The sequence below is a fragment of the Cherax quadricarinatus genome, unplaced genomic scaffold, assembly GCF_038502225.1.
Source record: "Cherax quadricarinatus isolate ZL_2023a unplaced genomic scaffold, ASM3850222v1 Contig186, whole genome shotgun sequence".
NCBI lineage: Eukaryota > Metazoa > Arthropoda > Malacostraca > Decapoda > Parastacidae > Cherax > Cherax quadricarinatus.
Genome location: NW_027195212.1, coordinates 96,587 through 119,006, shown reverse-complemented (window position 1 = coordinate 119,006; position 22,420 = coordinate 96,587). Strand labels below are relative to the sequence as shown.

General features: G+C 40.0%; 1 protein-coding gene across 1 annotated transcript in view; it reads right to left on the bottom strand.

Annotated features, from left to right (window-relative positions):
* LOC128684277 (33 kDa inner dynein arm light chain, axonemal-like) overlaps positions 1-22,198 on the bottom strand; it is a 154,663-nt gene extending 132,465 nt beyond the window's left edge. Inside the window, exon 1 of the mRNA XM_070080164.1 lies at positions 22,146-22,198. The gene's annotated coding sequence lies outside the window, so the exon portion shown is untranslated. The remainder of the gene's footprint in view (positions 1-22,145) is intronic.
* Positions 22,199-22,420: the final 222 nt, after the last annotated feature.

Here is a 22,420-nt window from a genome sequence, read left to right as displayed (position 1 = left end):
AAGGTTCTGACAGTGATGTATGTTGATCATGTAAGTTCTGAAGGTTCTGACAGTGATGTATGTTGATCATGTAAGGTCTGAAGGTTCTGACAGTGATGTATGTTGATCATGTAAGTTCTGAAGGTTCTGACAGTGATGTATGTTGATCATGTAAGTTCTGAAGGTTCTGACAGTGATGTATGTTGATCATGTAAGTTCTGAAGGTTCTGACAGTGATGTATGTTGATCATGTAAGTTCTGAAGGTTCTGACAGTGATGTATGTTGATCATGTAAGTTCTGAAGGTTCTGACAGTGATGTATGTTGATCATGTAAGTTCTGAAGGTTCTGACAGTGATGTATGTTGATCATGTAAGTTCTGAAGGTTCTGACAGTGATGTATGTTGATCATGTAAGTTGACAGGATTATGTTGATCTGAAGGACAGTTGTATGTTGATCATGAAGTTCAGTGATGTATGTTGATGTAAGTTCATTCTGTATGTATGTTGATCTGAAGTTTTGAAGGTTCTGACAGTGATGTATGTTGATCATGTAAGTTCTGAAGGTTCTGACAGTGATGTATGTTGATCATGTAAGTTCTGAAGGTTCTGACAGTGATGTATGTTGATCATGTAAGTTCTGAAGGTTCTGACAGTGATGTATGTTGATCATGTAAGTTCTGAAGGTTCTGACAGTGATGTATGTTGATCATGTAAGTTCTGAAGGTTCTGACAGTGATGTATGTTGATCATGTAAGGTCTGAAGGTTCTGACAGCTGATGTATGTTGATCATGTATGTAAGGTCTGAAGGTTCTGACAGCTGATGTATGTTGATCATGTAAGGTCTGAAGGTTCTGACAGTGATGTATGTTGATCATGTAAGGTCTGAAGGTTCTGACAGTGATGTATGTTGATCATGTAAGTTCTGAAGGTTCTGACAGTGATGTATGTTGATCATGTAAGTTCTGAAGGTTCTGACAGTGATGTATGTTGATCATGTAAGTTCTGAAGGTTCTGACAGTGATGTATGTTGATCATGTAAGTTCTGAAGGTTCTGACAGTGATGTATGTTGATCATGTAAGTTCTGAAGGATTATGTTGATCATGTAAGTTCAGTGATGTATGTTGATCATGTAAGTTCTGAAGGTTCTGACAGTGATGTATGTTGATCATGTAAGTTCTGAAGGTTCTGACAGTGATGTATGTTGATCATGTAAGTTCTGAAGGTTCTGACAGTGATGTATGTTGATCATGTAAGTTCTGAAGGTTCTGACAGTGATGTATGTTGATCATGTAAGTTCTGAAGGTTCTGACAGTGATGTATGTTGATCATGTAAGTTCTGAAGGTTCTGACAGTGATGTATGTTGATCATGTAAGTTCTGAAGGTTCTGACAGTGATGTATGTTGATCATGTAAGTTCTGAAGGTTCTGACAGTGATGTATGTTGATCATGTAAGTTCTGAAGGTTCTGACAGTGATGTATGTTGATCATGTAAGTAAGTTCTGAAGGTCATGAAGGTTCTGACAGTGATGTATGTTGATCATGTAAGTTCTGAAGGTTCTGACAGTGATGTATGTTGATCATGTAAGTTCTGAAGGTTCTGACAGTGATGTATGTTGTGATGTATCATGTAAGTTCTGAAGGTTCTGACAGTGATGTATGTTGATCATGTAAGTTCTGAAGGTTCTGACAGTGATGTATGTTGATCATGTAAGTTCTGAAGGTTCTGACAGTGATGTATGTTGATCATGTAAGGTCTGAAGGTTCTGACAGTGATGTATGTTGATCATGTAAGTTCTGAAGGTTCTGACAGTGATGTATGTTGATCATGTAAGTTCTGAAGGTTCTGACAGTGATGTATGTTGATCATGTAAGTAAGTTCTGAAGGTTCTGACAGTGATGTATGTTGATCATGTAAGTTCTGAAGGTTCTGACAGTGATGTATGTTGATCATGTAAGTTCTGAAGGTTCTGACAGTGATGTATGTTGATCATGTAAGTTCTGAAGGTTCTGACAGTGATGTATGTTGATCATGTAAGTTCTGAAGGTTCTGACAGTGATGTATGTTGATCATGTAAGTTCTGAAGGTTCTGACAGTGATGTATGTTGATCATGTAAGTTCTGAAGGTTCTGACAGTGATGTATGTTGATCATGTAAGGTCTGAAGGTTCTGACAGTGATGTATGTTGATCATGTAAGTTCTGAAGGTTCTGACAGTGATGTATGTTGATCATGTAAGGTCTGAAGGTTCTGACAGTGATGTATGTTGATCATGTAAGTTCTGAAGGTTCTGACAGTGATGTATGTTGATCATGTAAGTTCTGAAGGTTCTGACAGTGATGTATGTTGATCATGTAAGTTCTGAAGGTTCTGACAGTGATGTATGTTGATCATGTAAGTTCTGAAGGTTCTGACAGTGATGTATGTTGATCATGTAAGTTGTGAAGGTTCTGACAGTGATGTATGTTGATCTGAAGGTTCTGACAGTGATGATGTATGTTGATCATGTAAGGTCTGAAGGTTCTGACAGTGATGTATGTTGATCATGTAAGTTCTGAAGGTTCTGACAGTGATGTATGTTGATCATGTAAGTTCTGAAGGTTCTGACAGTGATGTATGTTGATCATGTAAGTTCTGAAGGTTCTGACAGTGATGTATGTTGATCATGTAAGTTCTGAAGGTTCTGACAGTGATGTATGTTGATCATGTAAGTTCTGAAGGTTCTGACAGTGATGTATGTTGATCATGTAAGTTCTGAAGGTTCTGACAGTGATGTATGTTGATCATGTAAGTTCTGAAGGTTCTGACAGTGATGTATGTTGATCATGTAAGTTCTGAAGGTTCTGACAGTGATGTATGTTGATCATGTAAGTTCTGAAGGTTCTGACAGTGATGTATGTTGATCATGTAAGTTCTGAAGGTTCTGACAGTGATGTATGTTGATCATGTAAGGTCTGAAGGTTCTGACAGTGATGTATGTTGATCATGTAGGTTCTGAAGGTTCTGACAGTGATGTATGTTGATCATGTAAGGTCTGAAGGTTCTGACAGTGATGTATGTTGATCATGTAAGTTCTGAAGGTTCTGACAGTGATGTATGTTGATCATGTAAGTTCTGAAGGTTCTGACAGTGATGTATGTTGATCATGTAAGTTCTGAAGGTTCTGACAGTGATGATGTATGTTGATCATGTAAGTTCTGAAGGTTCTGACAGTGATGTATGTTGATCATGTAAGTTCTGAAGGTTCTGACAGTGATGTATGTTGATCATGTAAGTTCTGAAGGTTCTGACAGTGATGTATGTTGATCATGTAAGTTCTGAAGGTTCTGACAGCTGATGTATGTTGATCATGTATGTAAGGTCTGAAGGTTCTGACAGTGATGTATGTTGATCATGTAAGTTCTGAAGGTTCTGACAGTGATGTATGTTGATCATGTAAGTTCTGAAGGTGCTGACAGTGATGTATGTTGATAATGTAAGTTCTGTCTGAAGGTTCTGACAGTGATGTATGTTGATCATGTAAGTTCTGAAGGTTCTGACAGTGATGTATGTTGATCATGTAAGTTCTGAAGGTTCTGACAGTGATGTATGTTGATCATGTAAGTTCTGAAGGTTCTGACAGTGATGTATGTTGATCATGTAAGTTCTGAAGGTTCTGACAGTGATGTATGTTGATCATGTAAGTTCTGAAGGTTCTGACAGTGATGTATGTTGATCATGTAAGTTCTGAAGGTTCTGACAGTGATGTATGTTGATCATGTAAGTTCTGAAGGTTCTGACAGTGATGTATGTTGATCATGTAAGTTCTGAAGGTTCTGACAGTGATGTATGTTGATCATGTAAGTTCTGAAGGTTCTGACAGTGATGTATGTTGATCATGTAAGTTCTGAAGGTTCTGACAGTGATGTATGTTGATCATGTAAGTTCTGAAGGTTCTGACAGTGATGTATGTTGATCATGTAAGTTCTGAAGGTTCTGACAGTGATGTATGTTGATCATGTAAGTTCTGAAGGTTCTGACAGTGATGTATGTTGATCATGTAAGTTCTGAAGGTTCTGACAGTGATGTATGTTGATCATGTAAGTTCTGAAGGTTCTGACAGTGATGTATGTTGATCATGTAAGGTCTGAAGGTTCTGACAGTGATGTATGTTGATCATGTAAGTTCTGAAGGTTCTGACAGTGATGTATGTTGATCATGTAAGTTCTGAAGGTTCTGACAGTGATGTATGTTGATCATGTAAGTTCTGAAGGTTCTGACAGTGATGTATGTTGATCATGTAAGTTCTGAAGGTTCTGACAGTGATGTATGTTGATCATGTAAGTTCTGAAGGTTCTGACAGTGATGTATGTTGATCATGTAAGTTCTGAAGGTTCTGACAGTGATGTATGTTGATCATGTAAGTTCTGAAGGATGTTCTGACAGTGATGTATGTTGATCATGTAAGTGATGTATGTTGATCATGAAGGAAGGTTCTGACAGTGATGTATGTTGATCATGTAAGTTCTGAAGGTTCTGACAGTGATGTATGTTGATCATGTAAGTTCTGAAGGTTCTGACAGTGATGTATGTTGATCATGTAAGTTCTGAAGGTTCTGACAGTGATGTATGTTGATCATGTAAGTTCTGAAGGTTCTGACAGTGATGTATGTTGATCATGTAAGTTCTGAAGGTTCTGACAGTGATGTATGTTGATCATGTAAGGTCTGAAGGTTCTGACAGTGATGTATGTTGATCATGTAAGTTCTGAAGGTTCTGACAGTGATGTATGTTGATCATGTAAGTTCTGAAGGTTCTGACAGTGATGTATGTTGATCATGTAAGTTCTGAAGGTTCTGACAGTGATGTATGTTGATCATGTAAGTTCTGAAGATGTATGTTGATCTGACAGCTGATGTATGTTGATCATGTAAGTTCTGAAGGTTCTGACAGTGATGTATGTTGATCATGTAAGTTCTGAAGGTTCTGACAGTGATGTATGTTGATCATGTAAGTTCTGAAGGTTCTGACAGTGATGTATGTTGATCATGTAAGTTCTGAAGGTTCTGACAGTGATGTATGTTGATCATGTAAGTTCTGAAGGTTCTGACAGTGATGTATGTTGATCATGTAAGTTCTGAAGGTTCTGACAGTGATGTATGTTGATCATGTAAGGTCTGAAGGTTCTGACAGTGATGTATGTTGATCATGTAAGTTCTGAAGGTTCTGACAGTGATGTATGTTGATCATGTAAGTTCTGAAGGTTCTGACAGTGATGTATGTTGATCATGTAAGTTGAAGGTTCTGAAGTGATTATGTTGATCATGACAGTGATGATGTATGTTGATCATGTAAGGTCTGAAGGTTCTGACAGTGATGTATGTTGATCATGTAAGGTCTGAAGGTTCTGACAGTGATGTATGTTGATCATGTAAGTTCTGAAGGTTCTGACAGTGATGTATGTTGATCATGTAAGTTCTGAAGGTTCTGACAGTGATGTATGTTGATCATGTAAGTTCTGAAGGTTCTGACAGTGATGTATGTTGATCATGTGATGTGTTGTATGTTGATCATGTAAGTTCTGAAGGTTCTGACAGTGATGTATGTTGATCATGTAAGTTCTGAAGGTTCTGACAGTGATGTATGTGGATCATGTAAATTCTGAAGGTACTCACAGTGATGTATGTTGATCTGAAGTTGAAGGTTCTGACAGTGATGTATGTTGATCATGTAAGGTTCAGTGATGTATGTTGATCATGTAAGTTCTGAAGGTTCTGACAGTGATGTATGTTGATCATGTAAGTTCTGAAGGTTCTGACAGTGATGTATGTTGATCATGTAAGTTCTGAAGGTTCTAACAGTGATGTAAGTTGTGAAGGTTCTGACAGTGATGTATGTTGATCATGTAAGTTCTGAAGGTTCTGACAGTGATGTATGTTGATCATGTAAGTTCTGAAGGTTCTGACAGTGATGTATGTTGATCATGTAAGTTCTGAAGGTTCTGACAGTGATGTATGTTGATCATGTAAGTTCTGAAGGTTCTGACAGTGATGTATGTTGATCATGTAAGTTCTGAAGGTTCTGACAGTGATGTATGTTGATCATGTAAGTTCTGAAGGTTCTGACAGTGATGTATGTTGATCATGTAAGTTCTGAAGGTTCTGACAGTGATGTATGTTGATCATGTAAGTTCTGAAGGTTCTGACAGTGATGTATGTTGATCATGTAAGTTCTGAAGGTTCTGACAGTGATGTATGTTGATCATGTAAGTTCTGAAGGTTCTGACAGTGATGTATGTTGATCATGTAAGTTCTGAAGGTTCTGACAGTGATGTATGTTGATCATGTAAGTTCTGAAGGTTCTGACAGTGATGTATGTTGATCATGTAAGTTCTGAAGGTTCTGACAGTGATGTATGTTGATCATGTAAGTTCTGAAGGTTCTGACAGTGATGTATGTTGATCATGTAAGTTCTGAAGGTTCTGACAGTGATGTATGTTGATCATGTAAGGTCTGAAGGTTCTGACAGTGATGTATGTTGATCATGTAAGTTCTGAAGGTTCTGACAGTGATGTATGTTGATCATGTAAGTTCTGAAGGTTCTGACAGTGATGTATGTTGATCATGTAAGTTCTGAAGGTTCTGACAGTGATGTATGTTGATCATGTAAGTTCTGAAGGTTCTGACAGTGATGTATGTTGATCATGTAAGTTCTGAAGGTTCTGACAGTGATGTATGTTGATCATGTAAGTTCTGAAGGTTCTGACAGTGATGTATGTTGATCATGTAAGTTGTGAAGGTTCTGACAGTGATGTATGTTGATCATGTAAGTTCTGAAGGTTCTGACAGTGATGTATGTTGATCATGTAAGTTCTGAAGGTTCTGACAGTGATGTATGTTGATCATGTAAGTTCTGAAGGTTCTGACAGTGATGTATGTTGATCATGTAAGTTCTGAAGGTTCTGACAGTGATGTATGTTGTGAAAGTTCTGACAGTGATGTATGTTGATCAGGTAAGTTCTGTAGGTTCTGTATGTGATGTATGTTGATCATGTAAGTTCTGAAGGTTCTGACAGTGATGTATGTTGATCATGTAAGGTCTGAAGGTTCTGACAGTGATGTATGTTGATCATGTAAGTTCTGAAGGTTCTGACAGTGATGTATGTTGATCATGTAAGTTCTGAAGGTTCTGACAGTGATGTATGTTGATCATGTAAGTTCTGAAGGTTCTGACAGTGATGTATGTTGATCATGTAAGTGAAGGTCTGAAGGTTCTGACAGTGATGTATGTTGATCATGTAAGTTCTGAAGGTTCTGACAGTGATGTATGTTGATCATGTAAGTTCTGAAGGTTCTGACAGTGATGTATGTTGATCATGTAAGTTCTGAAGGTTCTGACAGTGATGTATGTTGATCATGAGAGGTCTGAAGGTTCTGACAGTGATGTATGTTGATCATGTAAGTTCTGAAGGTTCTGACAGTGATGTATGTTGATCATGTAAGTTGTGAAGGTTCTGACAGTGATGTATGTTGATCATGTAAGTTCTGAAGGTCTGACAGTGATGTATGTTGATCATGTAAGTTCTGAAGGTTCTGACAGTGATGTATGTTGATCATGTAAGGAAGGTTCTGACAGTGATGTATGTTGATCATGTAAGGTCTGAAGGTTCTGACAGTGATGTATGTTGATCATGTAAGTTCTGAAGGTTCTGACAGTGATGTATGTTGATCATGTAAGTTCTGAAGGTTCTGACAGTGATGTATGTTGATCATGTAAGTTCTGAAGGTTCTGACAGTGATGTATGTTGATCATGTAAGTTCTGAAGGTTCTGACAGTGATGTATGTTGATCATGTAAGTTCTGAAGGTTCTGACAGTGATGTATGTTGATCATCTAAGTTCTGAAGGTTCTGACAGTGATGTATGTTGATCATGTAAGATCTGAAGGTTCTGACAGTGATGTATGCTGATCATGTAAGTTTTGAAGGTTCTGACAGTGATGTATGTTCATCATGTAAGGGTATGTTGATCATGTAAGTTCTGAAGGTTCTGACAGTGATGTATGTTGATCATGTAAGTTCTGAAGGTTCTGACAGTGATGTATGTTGATCATGTAAGGTCTGAAGGTTCTGACAGTGATGTATGTTGATCATGTAAGTTCTGAAGGTTCTGACAGTGATGTATGTTGATCATGTAAGTTCTGAAGGTTCTGACAGTGATGTATGTTGATCATGTAAGTTCTGAAGGTTCTGACAGTGATGTATGTTGATCATGTAAGTTCTGAAGGTTCTGACAGTGATGTATGTTGATCATGTAAGTTCTGAAGGTTCTGACAGTGATGTATGTTGATCATGTAAGTTCTGAAGGTTCTGACAGTGATGTATGTTGATCATGTAAGTTCTGAAGGTTCTGACAGTGATGTATGTTGATCATGTAAGTTCTGAAGGTTCTGACAGTGATGTATGTTGATCATGTAAGATCTGAAGGTTCTGACAGTGATGTATGTTGATCATGTAAGTTCTGAAGGTTCTGACAGTGATGTATGTTGATCATGTAAGGTCTGAAGGTTCTGACAGTGATGTATGTTGATCATGTAAGTTCTGAAGGTTCTGACAGTGATGTATGTTGATCATGTAAGTTCTGAAGGTTCTGACAGTGATGTATGTTGATCATGTAAGTTCTGAAGGTTCTGACAGTGATGTATGTTGATCATGTAAGTTCTGAAGGTTCTGACAGTGATGTATGTTGATCATGTAAGTTCTGAAGGTTCTGACAGTGATGTATGTTGATCATGTAAGTTCTGAAGGTTCTGACAGTGATGTATGTTGATCATGTAATTTCTGAGTGATTATGTTGATCATGTAAGTTCTGAAGGTTCTGACAGTGATGTATGTGGATCATGTAAATTCTGAAGGTTCTGACAGTGATGTATGTTGATCATGTAAGTTCTGAAGGTTCTGACAGTGATGTATGTTGATCATGTAAGTTCTGAAGGTTCTGACAGTGATGTATGTTGATCATGTAAGTTCTGAAGGTTCTGACAGTGATGTATGTTGATCATGTAAGTTCTGAAGGTTCTGACAGTGATGTATGTTGATCATGTAAGTTCTGAAGGTTCTGACAGTGATGTATGTTGATCATGTAAGTTCTGAAGGTTCTGACAGTGATGTATGTTGATCATGTAAGGTCTGAAGGTTCTGACAGTGATGTATGTTGATCATGTAAGTTCTGAAGGTTCTGACAGTGATGTATGTTGATCATGTAAGTTCTGAAGGTTCTGACAGTGATGTATGTTGATCATGTAAGTTCTGAAGGTTCTGACAGTGATGTATGTTGATCATGTAAGTTCTGAAGGTTCTGACAGTGATGTATGTTGATCATGTAAGTTCTGAAGGTTCTGACAGTGATGTATGTTGATCATGTAAGTTCTGAAGGTTCTGACAGTGATGTATGTTGATCATGTAAGTTCTGAAGGTTCTGACAGTGATGTATGTTGATCATGTAAGTTCTGAAGGTTCTGACAGTGATGTATGTTGATCATGTAAGTTCTGAAGGTTCTGACAGTGATGTATGTTGATCATGTAAGTTCTGAAGGTTCTGACAGTGATGTATGTTGATCATGTAAGTTCTGAAGGTTCTGACAGTGATGTATGTTGATCATGTAAGTTCTGAAGGTTCTGACAGTGATGTATGTTGATCATGTAAGTTCTGAAGGTTCTGACAGTGATGTATGTTGATCATGTAAGTTCTGAAGGTTCTGACAGTGATGTATGTTGATCATGTAAGTTCTGAAGGTTCTGACAGTGATGTATGTTGATCATGTAAGTTCTGAAGGTTCTGACAGTGATGTATGTTGATCATGTAAGTTCTGAAGGTTCTGACAGTGATGTATGTTGATCATGTAAGTTCTGAAGGTTCTGACAGTGATGTATGTTGATCATGTAAGTTCTGAAGGTTCTGACAGTGATGTATGTTGATCATGTAAGTTCTGAAGGTTCTGAAAGTGATGTATGTTGATCATGTAAGTTCTGAAGGTTCTGACAGTGATGTATGTTGATCATGTAAGGTCTGAAGGTTCTGACAGTGATGTATGTTGATCATGTAAGTTCTGAAGGTTCTGACAGTGATGTATGTTGATCATGTAAGTTCTGAAGGTTCTGACAGTGATGTATGTTGATCATGTAAGGTCTGAAGGTTCTGACAGTGATGTATGTTGATCATGTAAGTTCTGAAGGTTCTGACAGTGATGTATGTTGATCATGTAAGGTATGAAGCTTCTGACAGTGATGTATGTTGATCAAGTAAGGTCTGAAGGTTCTGACAGTGATGTATCATGTTGAAGGTTCTGACAGTCATGTAAGTTCTGAAGGTTCTGACAGTGATGTATGTTGATCATGTAAGTTCTGAAGGTTCTGACAGTGATGTATGTTGATCATGTAAGTTCTGAAGGTTCTGACAGCTGATGTATGTTGATCATGTAAGTTCTGAAGGTTCTGACAGTGATGTATGTTGATCATGTAAGTTCTGAAGGTTCTGACAGTGATGTATGTTGATCATGTAAGTTCTGAAGGTTCTGACAGTGATGTATGTTGATCATGTAAGTTCTGAAGGTTCTGACAGTGATGTATGTTGATCATGTAAGTTCTGAAGGTTCTGACAGTGATGTATGTTGATCATGTAAGTTCTGAAGGTTCTGACAGTGATGTATGTTGATCATGTAAGTTCTGAAGGTTCTGACAGTGATGTATGTTGATCATGTAAGTTCTGAAGGTTCTGACAGTGATGTATGTTGATCATGTAAGTTCTGAAGGTTCTGACAGTGATGTATGTTGATCATGTAAGTTCTGAAGGTTCTGACAGTGATGTATGTTGATCATGTAAGGTCTGAAGGTTCTGACAGTGATGTATGTTGATCATGTAAGTTCTGAAGGTTCTGACAGTGATGTATGTTGATCATGTAAGTTCTGAAGGTTCTGACAGTGATGTATGTTGATCATGTAAGTTCTGAAGGTTCTGACAGTGATGTATGTTGATCATGTAAGTTCTGAAGGTTCTGACAGTGATGTATGTTGATCATGTAAGTTCTGAAGGTTCTGACAGTGATGTATGTTGATCATGTAAGTTCTGAAGGTTCTGAAGGACAGTGATGTATGTTGTGAAAGTTCTGACAGTGATGTATGTTGATCATGTAAGTTCTGAAGGTTCTGACAGTGATGTATGTTGATCATGTAAGTTCTGAAGGTTCTGACAGTGATGTATGTTGATCATGTAAGTTCTGAAGGTTCTGACAGTGATGTATGTTGATCATGTAAGGTCTGAAGGTTCTGACAGTGATGTATGTTGATCATGTAAGTTCTGAAGGTTCTGACAGTGATGTATGTTGATCATGTAAGTTCTGAAGGTTCTGACAGTGATGTATGTTGATCATGTAAGTTCTGAAGGTTCTGACAGTGATGTATGTTGATCATGTAAGTTGTGAAGGTTCTGACAGTGATGTATGTTGATCATGTAAGTTGTGAAGGTTCTGACAGTGATGTATGTTGATCATGTAAGTTCTGAAGGTTCTGACAGTGATGTATGTATGTTGATCATGTAAGTTCTGAAGGTTCTGACAGTGATGTATGTTGATCATGTAAGTTCTGAAGGTTCTGACAGTGATGTATGTTGATCATGTAAGTTCTGAAGGTTCTGACAGTGATGTATGTTGATCATGTAAGTTCTGAAGGTTCTGACAGTGATGTATGTTGATCATGTAAGTTCTGAAGGTTCTGACAGTGATGTATGTTGATCATGTAAGTTCTGAAGGTTCTGACAGTGATGTATGTTGATCATGTAAGTTCTGAAGGTTCTGACAGTGATGTATGTTGATCATGTAAGTTCTGAAGGTTCTGACAGTGATGTATGTTGATCATGTAAGTTCTGAAGGTTCTGACAGTGATGTATGTTGATCATGTAAGTTCTGAAGGTTCTGACAGTGATGTATGTTGATCATGTAAGTTCTGAAGGTTCTGACAGTGATGTATGTTGATCATGTAAGTTCTGAAGGTTCTGACAGTGATGTATGTTGATCATGTAAGGTCTGAAGGTTCTGACAGTGATGTATGTTGATCATGTAAGTTCTGAAGGTTCTGACAGTGATGTATGTTGATCATGTAAGGTCTGAAGGTTCTGACAGTGATGTATGTTGATCATGTAAGTTCTGAAGGTTCTGACAGTGATGTATGTTGATCATGTAAGTTCTGAAGGTTCTGACAGTGATGTATGTTGATCATGTAAGGTCTGAAGGTTCTGACAGTGATGTATGTTGATCATGTAAGTTCTGAAGGTTCTGACAGTGATGTATGTTGATCATGTAAGTTCTGAAGGTTCTGACAGTGATGTATGTTGATCATGTAAGGTTCTGAAGGTTCTGACAGTGATGTATGTTGATCATGTAAGTTCTGAAGGTTCTGACAGTGATGTATGTTGATCATGTAAGTTCTGAAGGTTCTGACAGTGATGTATGTTGATCATGTAAGTTCTGAAGGTTCTGACAGTGATGTATGTTGATCATGTAAGTTCTGAAGGTTCTGACAGTGATGTATGTTGATCATGTAAGTTCTGAAGGTTCTGACAGTGATGTATGTTGATCATGTAAGTTCTGAAGGTTCTGACAGTGATGTATGTTGATCATGTAAGTTCTGAAGGTTCTGACAGTGATGTATGTTGATCATGTAAGTTCTGAAGGTTCTGACAGTGATGTATGTTGATCATGTAAGTTCTGAAGGTTCTGACAGTGATGTATGTTGATCATGTAAGTTCTGAAGGTTCTGACAGTGATGTATGTTGATCATGTAAGTTCTGAAGGTTCTGACAGTGATGTATGTTGATCATGTAAGTTCTGAAGGTTCTGACAGTGATGTATGTTGATCATGTAAGTTCTGAAGGTTCTGACAGTGATGTATGTTGATCATGTAAGTTCTGAAGGTTCTGACAGTGATGTATGTTGATCATGTAAGTTCTGAAGGTTCTGACAGTGATGTATGTTGATCATGTAAGTTCTGAAGGTTCTGACAGTGATGTATGTTGATCATGTAAGGTCTGAAGGTTCTGACAGTGATGTATGTTGATCAACATACGACAGTGATGTATGTTGATCATGTAAGGTCTGAAGGTTCTGACAGTGATGTATGTTGATCATGTAAGGTCTGAAGGTTCTGACAGTGATGTATGTTGATCATGTAAGTTCTGAAGGTTCTGACAGTGATGTATGTTGATCATGTAAGTTCTGAAGGTTCTGACAGTGATGTATGACAGTGATGTATGTTGATCATGTAAGTTCTGAAGGTTCTGACAGTGATGTATGTTGATCATGTAAGTTCTGAAGGTTCTGACAGTGATGTATGTTGATCATGTAAGTTCTGAAGGTTCTGACAGTGATGTATGTTGATCATGTAAGTTCTGAAGGTTCTGACAGTGATGTATGTTGATCATGTAAGTTCTGAAGGTTCTGACAGTGATGTATGTTGATCATGTAAGTTCTGAAGGTTCTGACAGTGATGTATGTTGATCATGTAAGTAAGGTTCTGACAGTGATGTATGTTGATCATGTAAGACAGGTTCTGACAGTGATGTATGTTGATCATGTAAGTTCTGAAGGTTCTGACAGTGATGTATGTTGATCATGTAAGGTCTGAAGGTTCTGACAGTGATGTATGTTGATCATGTAAGTTCTGAAGGTTCTGACAGTGATGTATGTTGATCATGTAAGTTCTGAAGGTTCTGACAGTGATGTATGTTGATCATGTAAGTTCTGAAGGTTCTGACAGTGATGTATGTTGATCATGTAAGTTCTGAAGGTTCTGACAGTGATGTATGTTGATCATGTAAGTTCTGAAGGTTCTGACAGTGATGTATGTTGTGAAAGTTCTGACAGTGATGTATGTTGATCATGTAAGTTGCGAAGGTTCTGAAAGTGATGTATGTTGATCATGTAAGTTCTGAAGGTTCTGACAGTGATGTATGTTGATCATGTAAAGTCTGAAGGTTCTGACAGTGATGTATGTTGATCATGTAAGTTCTGAAGGTTCTGACAGTGATGTATGTTGATCATGTAAGTTCTGAAGGACAGTGATTATGTTGATCATGAAGTCTGAAGGTGACAGTGATGTATGTTGATCATGTAAGTTCTGAAGGTTCTGACAGTGATGTATGTTGATCATGTAAGGTCTGAAGGTTCTGACAGTGATGTATGTTGATCATGTAAGTTCTGAAGGTTCTGACAGTGATGTATGTTGATCATGTAAGTTCTGAAGGTTCTGACAGTGATGTATGTTGATCATGTAAGTTCTGAAGGTTCTGACAGTGATGTATGTTGATCATGTAAGTTCTGAAGGTTCTGACAGTGATGTATGTTGATCATGTAAGTTCTGAAGGTTCTGACAGTGATGTATGTTGATCATGTAAGTTCTGAAGGTTCTGACAGTGATGTATGTTGATCATGTAAGTTCTGAAGGTTCTGACAGTGATGTATGTTGATCATGTAAGTTCTGAAGGTTCTGACAGTGATGTATGTTGATCATGTAAGTTCTGAAGGTTCTGACAGTGATGTATGTTGATCATGAAGGTTCTGAAGGTTTTGACAGTGATGTATGTTGATCATGTAAGTTCTGAAGGTTCTGACAGTGATGTATGTTGATCATGTAAGTTCTGAAGGTTCTGACAGTGATGTATGTTGATCATGTAAGTTCTGAAGGTTCTGACAGTGATGTATGTTGATCATGTAAGGTCTGAAGGTTCTGACAGTGATGTATGTTGATCATGTAAGGTCTGAAGGTTCTGACAGTGATGTATGTTGATCATGTAAGTTCTGAAGGTTCTGACAGTGATGTATGTTGATCATGTAAGTTCTGAAGGTTCTGACAGTGATGTATGTTGATCATGTAAGTTCTGAAGGTTCTGACAGTGATGTATGTTGATCATGTAAGTTCTGAAGGTTCTGACAGTGATGTATGTTGATCATGTAAGTTCTGAAGGTTCTGACAGTGATGTATGTTGATCATGTAAGTTCTGAAGGTTCTGACAGTGATGTATGTTGATCATGTAAGTTCTGAAGGTTCTGACAGTGATGTATGTTGATCATGTAAGTTCTGAAGGTTCTGACAGTGATGTATGTTGATCATGTAAGTTCTGAAGGTTCTGACAGTGATGTATGTTGATCATGTAAGTTCTGAAGGTTCTGACAGTGATGTATGTTGATCATGTAAGTTCTGAAGGTTCTGACAGTGATGTATGTTGATCATGTAAGTTCTGAAGGTTCTGACAGTGATGTATGTTGATCATGTAAGTTCTGAAGGTTCTGACAGTGATGTATGTTGATCATGTAAGTTCTGAAGGTTCTGACCCTGCCTCTTCACCGGTTGCTACTGGGCCCTCTCTCTCCTCGCTCCAAGAGCTTTATCAAACCTCGTCTTAAAACTGTGTATGGTTCCTGCCTCCACTACGTCATTTCCACGGCCTGACTACTCTATAACTGAAGAAATACTTCCTAACATCCCTTTGATTCATCTTAGTCTTCAACTTCCAATTGTGACCTCTTGTGTCTGTGTCCCTTCTCTGGAACATCCCGTCTTTGTCCACCTCGTCTATTCCGCGCAGTATTTTATATGTCGTTATCATGTCTCCCCTGACCCTCCTGGCCTCCAATGTCGTCAGGCCGATTTCCCTCAACCTTTCTTCGTAGGACAATCCCCGTAGCTCTGGGACTAGTCTTGTTGCAAACCTTTGCACTTTCTCTAATTTCTTGACGTGCTTGACTAGGTGTGGATTTCAAACTGGTGCTGCATACTCCAGTATGGGCCTGACGTAAATGGTATACAGAGTCTTAAACGAATCCTTACTGAGGTATCGGAACGCTATCCGTAGGTTTGCCAGGCGCCCGTATGCTGCAGCAGTTATCTGATTGATGTGCGCCTCAGGAGATATGCTCGGTGTTATACTCACCCCCAGATCTTTTTCCTTGAGTGAGGTTTGCAGTCTTTGGCCATCTAAACTATATTGTGTCTGCGGTCTTCTTTGCCCTTCCCCAATCTTCATGACTTTGCCTTTGGCAGTGTTAAACTCAAGGAGAAAGTTGCTGAATCAGGCTTGAAGCCTGTCCAGGTCTCTTTGTAGTCCTGCCTGATCCTCATCCGAGTTGATTCATCTCATTAACTTCGCATCATCTGCAAACAAGGACACTTCTGAGTCTATCCCTTCCGTTATGTCGTTCACATATACCAACAACAGCACAGGTCCTAGGACTGACCCCTGTGGAACCCCGCTTGTCACAGGCGCCCTCTCTGACACCTCGTCGTGTACCATGACTCGTCGTTGCCTCCCTGTCAGGTATTCTCTGATCCATTGCAGTGCCTTTCCTGTTATGTGTGCCTGATCCTCTAGCTTTTGCAGTAACCTCATGTGAGGAACTGTGTCGAAGGCCTTCTTGCAGTTCAAAAAAATGCAGTCGATCCACCCCTCTCTCTCTTGTCTTACTTCTGTCACCTTGTCATAAAACTCTAGTAGGTTTGTGACACAGGATTTTCCTTCCCTGAAACCGTGCTGGTTGTCAATTATACACTTGTTTCTTTCCAGGTGCTCCACCACTCTCCTCCTGATGATCTTCTCCATGACCTTGCATACTATACACGTTAGTGATACAGGTCTGTAGTTTAGTGCCTCATGTCTGTCTCCCTTTTTAAAAATTGGGACTACATTTGCCATCTTCCATACCTCGGGGAGTTGCCCAGTTTCAAATGATGTGTTGAAGATCTTTGTTAAGTCACGGGTGTTCTGAAGTTTGGAGCATTTTACAATGTAGTGGGAGAGGAAGGCATCTACAGAGACGAAGCCAGGGCTAAGGTCTTCTTCTTCTTCTTCTTCTTCTTCTTCTTTTTCTTCTTCCTCTTCCCTTTTCCTCTCTCCTTTTCTCCTCTGGGTGGTCTTTCTCTCTCCTGTCTCGTGTTTCTGTTCCTTCTTCATTTTTTTTTTTTTTTTTTTTTTTTTTTTTTTTTTTTTTTTTTTTTTTATTTCACCACTTCCCCTTTCACGCACCTCGGTGCGCTTGTTCTCCCTCTGTGGGTTTCTAGCTCTCTTGCAGTGCTCCCCTTCCTTTGTATTTGACTGGCTCGTCTTCCTTATTTCCCACTTCTACCACTACTACTACCTCTTCTTCTACTACAACTACTGATGAAATTAAGACACATGTGCAGCGTCTGGTTGTCTTTGTTGTGGACGTTTCGCCATCCAGTGGCTGGCTGGATGGCGAAACGTCTACGGTGGGGATGCCCGGGGTTGTGCATGTGTCATTTCATCCTGTCGGTATTATATACAATTCTTGTACTACTACTACTACTACTATTACTACTACCTCCACCTCTTCCTGCCTATATATAGCCGTCCTGCTCCACCTCTGTTAGTGTGAATGGTCAAGTCACACAATATGTGCTCTGCTATTGTGCCCTTTGTTAATGGCACACACAATCTCTTAAGGACCCACAGAGAGATGTCTGGTCCCACCGCCTTTGAGGTGTCAAGTTCGCATAGCAGCTTCTTCACTTCCTCCTTGGTTATATGTACCTCATCCAGCACTTGCTGGTGTACCCCACTGTTCTGATTTCCTGGAGTCCTACTGATTTCCACTGTGAATACTTCTTTAAATATCGTGTTGAGCTCCTGACATACCTCTCAGTCGTTTCTTGTGAATTCCCCATCACCCTTCCTCAGTCTGATTACCTGGTCCTTGACTGTTGTTTTCCTCCTGATGTGGCTGTACAACAGCTTCGGGTCAGTCTTGACTTTCGATGCTATGTCATTTTCATATTGTCGCTGAGCCTCCCTTCTTATCTGTGCATATTCGTTTCTGGCTCTTCGGCTAATCTCTTTATTTTCCTGAGTTCTCTGTCTTCTGTACCTTTTCCATTCTCTAGTACACCTAGTTTTTGCCTCCCTACACCTTTGGGTGAACCAAGGACTCGTTCTGTTCTTTCCATTATTTCTGGTTCCCTTGGGAACAAACTTCTCCTTTGCCTCCTTGCATTTCGTTGCCACATAGTCCATCATTTCTTGTACTGGTTTTCCTGTCAGTTCCCTCTTCCACTGAATGTTTTGAAGGAAGTTCCTCATGCCTGAGTAGTTCCCCCTTTTGTAGTTTGGTTTTTCCCACCCTATTCCTGCTACTCTCTCCACTTGGAGCTCAACTATGTAGTCGAAGCACAGAACCACATGATCACTAGCTCCCAGGGGCCTTTCATACAAGATATCCTCGATGTCTGAACTACTCAAGGTGAATGCAAGGTCCAGTCTTGCTGGTTCATCTTCTCCTCTCTCTCTGGTAGTGTCTCTAACATGTTGATGCATGAGGTTTTCTAGTACTACATCCATCATCTTGGCTCTCCATGTTTCGGGACCCCCCATGGAGCTCCAGGTTTTCTCAGTCAATCTCCTTGTGATTGAAATTACCCATAACTAGTAACTTTGCTCCCCCCATGTGTGCTCTCCTGGCCACCTCGGCTAGTGTGTCGACCATGGCTCTGTTGCTCTCATCGTATTCTTCTCTTGGTCTCCTGCAGTTCTGTGGTGGGTTGTACATTACTGCAATTATCACCTTATGTCCCTCAGACTGGATTGTTCCTACTAAGTAGTCCCTTTCGCCCGTGCCATCCATTCCTTCCATTTTCTCAAAACCCCACTGGTTTTTAATGAGCAGTGCAACTCCTCCTCCCCCTCTCCTCTCTCTGTCTTTCCTGAGGATTTGATATCCGGGTGGAAAGATTGAATCTGTTATTATTCTGGTGAGTTTTGTTTCTGTGAGTGCTATTATGTCTGGGGATGTCTCCTTGATTCTTTCGTGCCACTCCTCATACTTATTTGTTATTCCATCTGCATTTGTATACCACACCTTCAACTTCTTTTCTAAGACTGTGGTCTGGGAGGTGTATTGGGGTTGGGGAAGTGGGAGACATGATAAGGAACTATGGGTGGTTGCCTTGGGGGTGGAGTTTGTAATGTAGTGGCTGGGGGCATTGGATGTGGCAAGGGTGTTTTGGTTTAGAGTGTTTGGCTGCACTGGGGTTGACCTGGTTGGGAGGCTTCTATAGGAAGCTGTGAGGGATGTTGTATTTGATCTTCTTCCTATGTCTGGGATCTCCTGTCTGTCTTCTCCATCCGCTCTCTTTCCTCCTTACGCCTTTGTACCATCTCTCTCAGTTGCTGCCTTTCTTCTTGTGTTCTGTCGCAGTCGACATACACCTTCCTGTATGCCGGCATGTCCCTTAATTGTACTTTCTCCTCCTGTATCCTGTTCCGAGTCGATTCTGCCTTGAAGGTCACTTTCACTGGCCGGGTTCTTTTTTTACAAATCCCCCTATTCTCCGAAGATTTTCCAGCTGGGTCATGTCGTCTTCTCCTATTACTTTCATGATGCTTTCAATTGCTTTTTTTCCCCTTGTTTTCTTGCTTCATATGTTTCCCCTTCAACTTCCTGTAGCCCATACACAAAGACTGACCTCACCCTTTCATTCTCCCACTGCATATCCCTGTGTATCCCCTCATTCAATTTGATTTCCTCCATTGCAGCTTTCCTCTCTTTAGTTTCACTAGCTACTGTACTTGGGCTCAGTGGCCTGTCATTTTCCCTTCTCGGCTTTCCCTGGGCTCTGCTGTGGTCTGTTAGGGCCTACACATATAGCTTAGCTCTTTCATTTACTACAGTCTCCACTGATAGAGCTTCTACATGCAGTTTTGCTCCTTCTTTTCCTACAGTCCCCTTATTTGTGACTGAGGTAGCAGTCTCTGTTGTCAATCCCAAAATGTTCTTTAGTTCTTTAGGCTGTTTCAGATTTTTCAGTTCCTCTTCTAAACTCTGTATCCTGGCCTCTGCTGCTTTGACTTGCACCTCCCACTTCCTGCTTTCCATTACTATCCTCTCTTCCATTCTCATGCTAAGTTCTTCTAGTTTCCTTTCCCATTCATGTTCCCTTTTTATGAGCTCTGCTGCCCAATCTTCCTTTGCACCTTCCTCCTCCTGTCCCTTGGTTTTTCTTGTTGCTCTCTGGCAACCCATTTGTGTGTGTGTGTGTGTGTGTGTGTGTGCGTGTGTGTGTGTGTGTGTGTGTGTGTGTGTGTTAGTGTGTGTGTGTGTGTGTGTGTGTGTGTGTGTGTGTGTGTGTGTGTGTGTGTGTGTGTATGTGTGTGTGTGTGTATGTGTGTGTATGTGTGTGTGTGTGTGTGTATGTGTGTGTATGTGTGTGTGTGTGTGTGTGTGTGTGTGTATGTGTGTGTGTGTGTAATTATGTGTGGAATTATGTGTGGGTTTAGTATGTGTTTGAAAAGTAGGTGACTTGTGCTTGGAGTGGTATGTGGATTCTCAGTGGTCGCTTGTGACCACAACCTCTTGTGACCTGACCCCAACCCTCCTAGGACTTGTCTGCACCTTCTTAGAATGTTACCTATGCCTGACCTACCACCTTGATTATAGTAAGTTACTCGCCTTGTTCAATGGATTACCAATTGCTATTCCTTTTTGAATACCTTAGTGCCTATTCTTTATTGTGCTATGAGAGACCATTTGCAATCAGCTTGGCAGTTAATTGGAACCAGGAACCCGTCACCCATACAACCACTCATAGGTGATTACAGTACTTGCAATGCAGCTGTAGCAGCCTGTAGATTGTCCAGCTCGATGTGACGTCCTGGCGTAGATCCACCTCAATTTCTTCTCGTTAATAATGTACCCTATTCACTGTATTTATCACACTGGTCACATGATTGTTTCACTTTATTATCTTTCTTGGGTGACACGTGACAACATCGCCTGAGCACAAACACTAGCCTTCCAGCCCTGACTGCGCATCATGTTTTACTTTCTATATCGCTTACGAAAATGCGGCTCTCCCTACACTTATGTGGCTCAGGCAGATTATAAATCCTTCAAGGAATTGTTCACTATCCTAGCACACTTAGCTACCCTTCAGATCACTTGGGTAGCCCTCGAAAACACTTAAATCCGCGAAGCACGGAAGGCGTGTGTGTGTATGTGTGTATGAGGGGGAGATACTGTTAATACATACCAGTAATTCTGGGTTATAAAAAGCGGAAATTGCTACTAGGGTCTAAAGCTTCTATGAGTGTCTGCCCTTGTGTGTGTGTGTGTGTGTGTGTGTGAGGGAGGGATGGTTAGGGGGGGAGGTGGTGTGTGTGTGTGTGTGTGTGTGTGTGTGTGTGTGTGTGTGTGTGTGTGTGTAATTATGAGTCAAATTATGTGTGGGTTTATTATGTGTCTGAAAAGTAGGTGGCTTGTGCTTGGAGTGTAATGTGGATTCTCAGTGGTCGCTTGTGTCCACAACCTCTTATAACCTGACTCCCACCCTCCTGGGACTTGACACTCACCTACTTACAATGTTGCCAATGCTTGACCTGCCACCTAGCTTACAGTAAGTTAATCGCCTTGTTCAATGGATTACCAATTGCTATTCCTTATTGAATATTTGAGTGCCTATTCTTTATCGTGCTATGAGAGTTAGACCATTCACATTCAGCTTGGCGGTTAATTGGAACCTGGAACCACACACCCAAACAACCACTCATAGGTGGATACAGTACTTGTAGTGCAGCTGTAGCAGCCTGTAGATTGTCCAGCTCGATGTGACGTCCTGGAGTAGATCCACCTCAATTTCTTCTCATTAATAATGTACCCTATTCACTGTATTTCTCTCACTGGTCACACGATTGTTTCACTTTATTATCTTTCTTGGGTGACACTTGACAACGTCGCCTTACCACCCACACTAGCCTGCCCACTCTGCGCCACAACATTTTTATTTTCTAGATCACTTACAAAATTGTGGCTCTCCCCATACTTATGTGGCTCAGGCAGATTAAAAATCACTTTTAGGATTGTTCACTACCCTGACACACTTAGCAACCCTTGCAGAACACTTGGGTAGCCCTCAAAAACACTTATATTCCCGGAGCACGGAAGGCGTGACTCGCGCGCTCGCTGTCCCTACTGTGTGTGTGTGTGTGTGTGTGTGTGTGTGAGAGAGAGAGAGAGAGAGAGATGGATGGATGGAAGGTTTTGTTGTCTGAGGTGGTTTCTGTTGGTGGGAATAGACTGGTCATCTTTTTACTAGGACAGGGAGAGAGAGACAGACATTTAAACACAACATTACCTGGAGAGCAGGAGACCACGTTCTGGACAGTCTAAGGTTACCTGGCGAATTAATTCATCTGTAATATATACAAGCATTATTATTATTATTATTATTATTATTATTATTATTATTATTATTATTATTATTATTTTTATTATTATTATTATTATTATTATTATTAATTATTATTATTATATTAATGTTTGTGGGGAGGACTAAGTCCCTCAGCCCTCTGAGGGACTTAGTCCTCCCAGAAGAGGCTAATAGAATCTTACTTCCTCACAAATAGATTA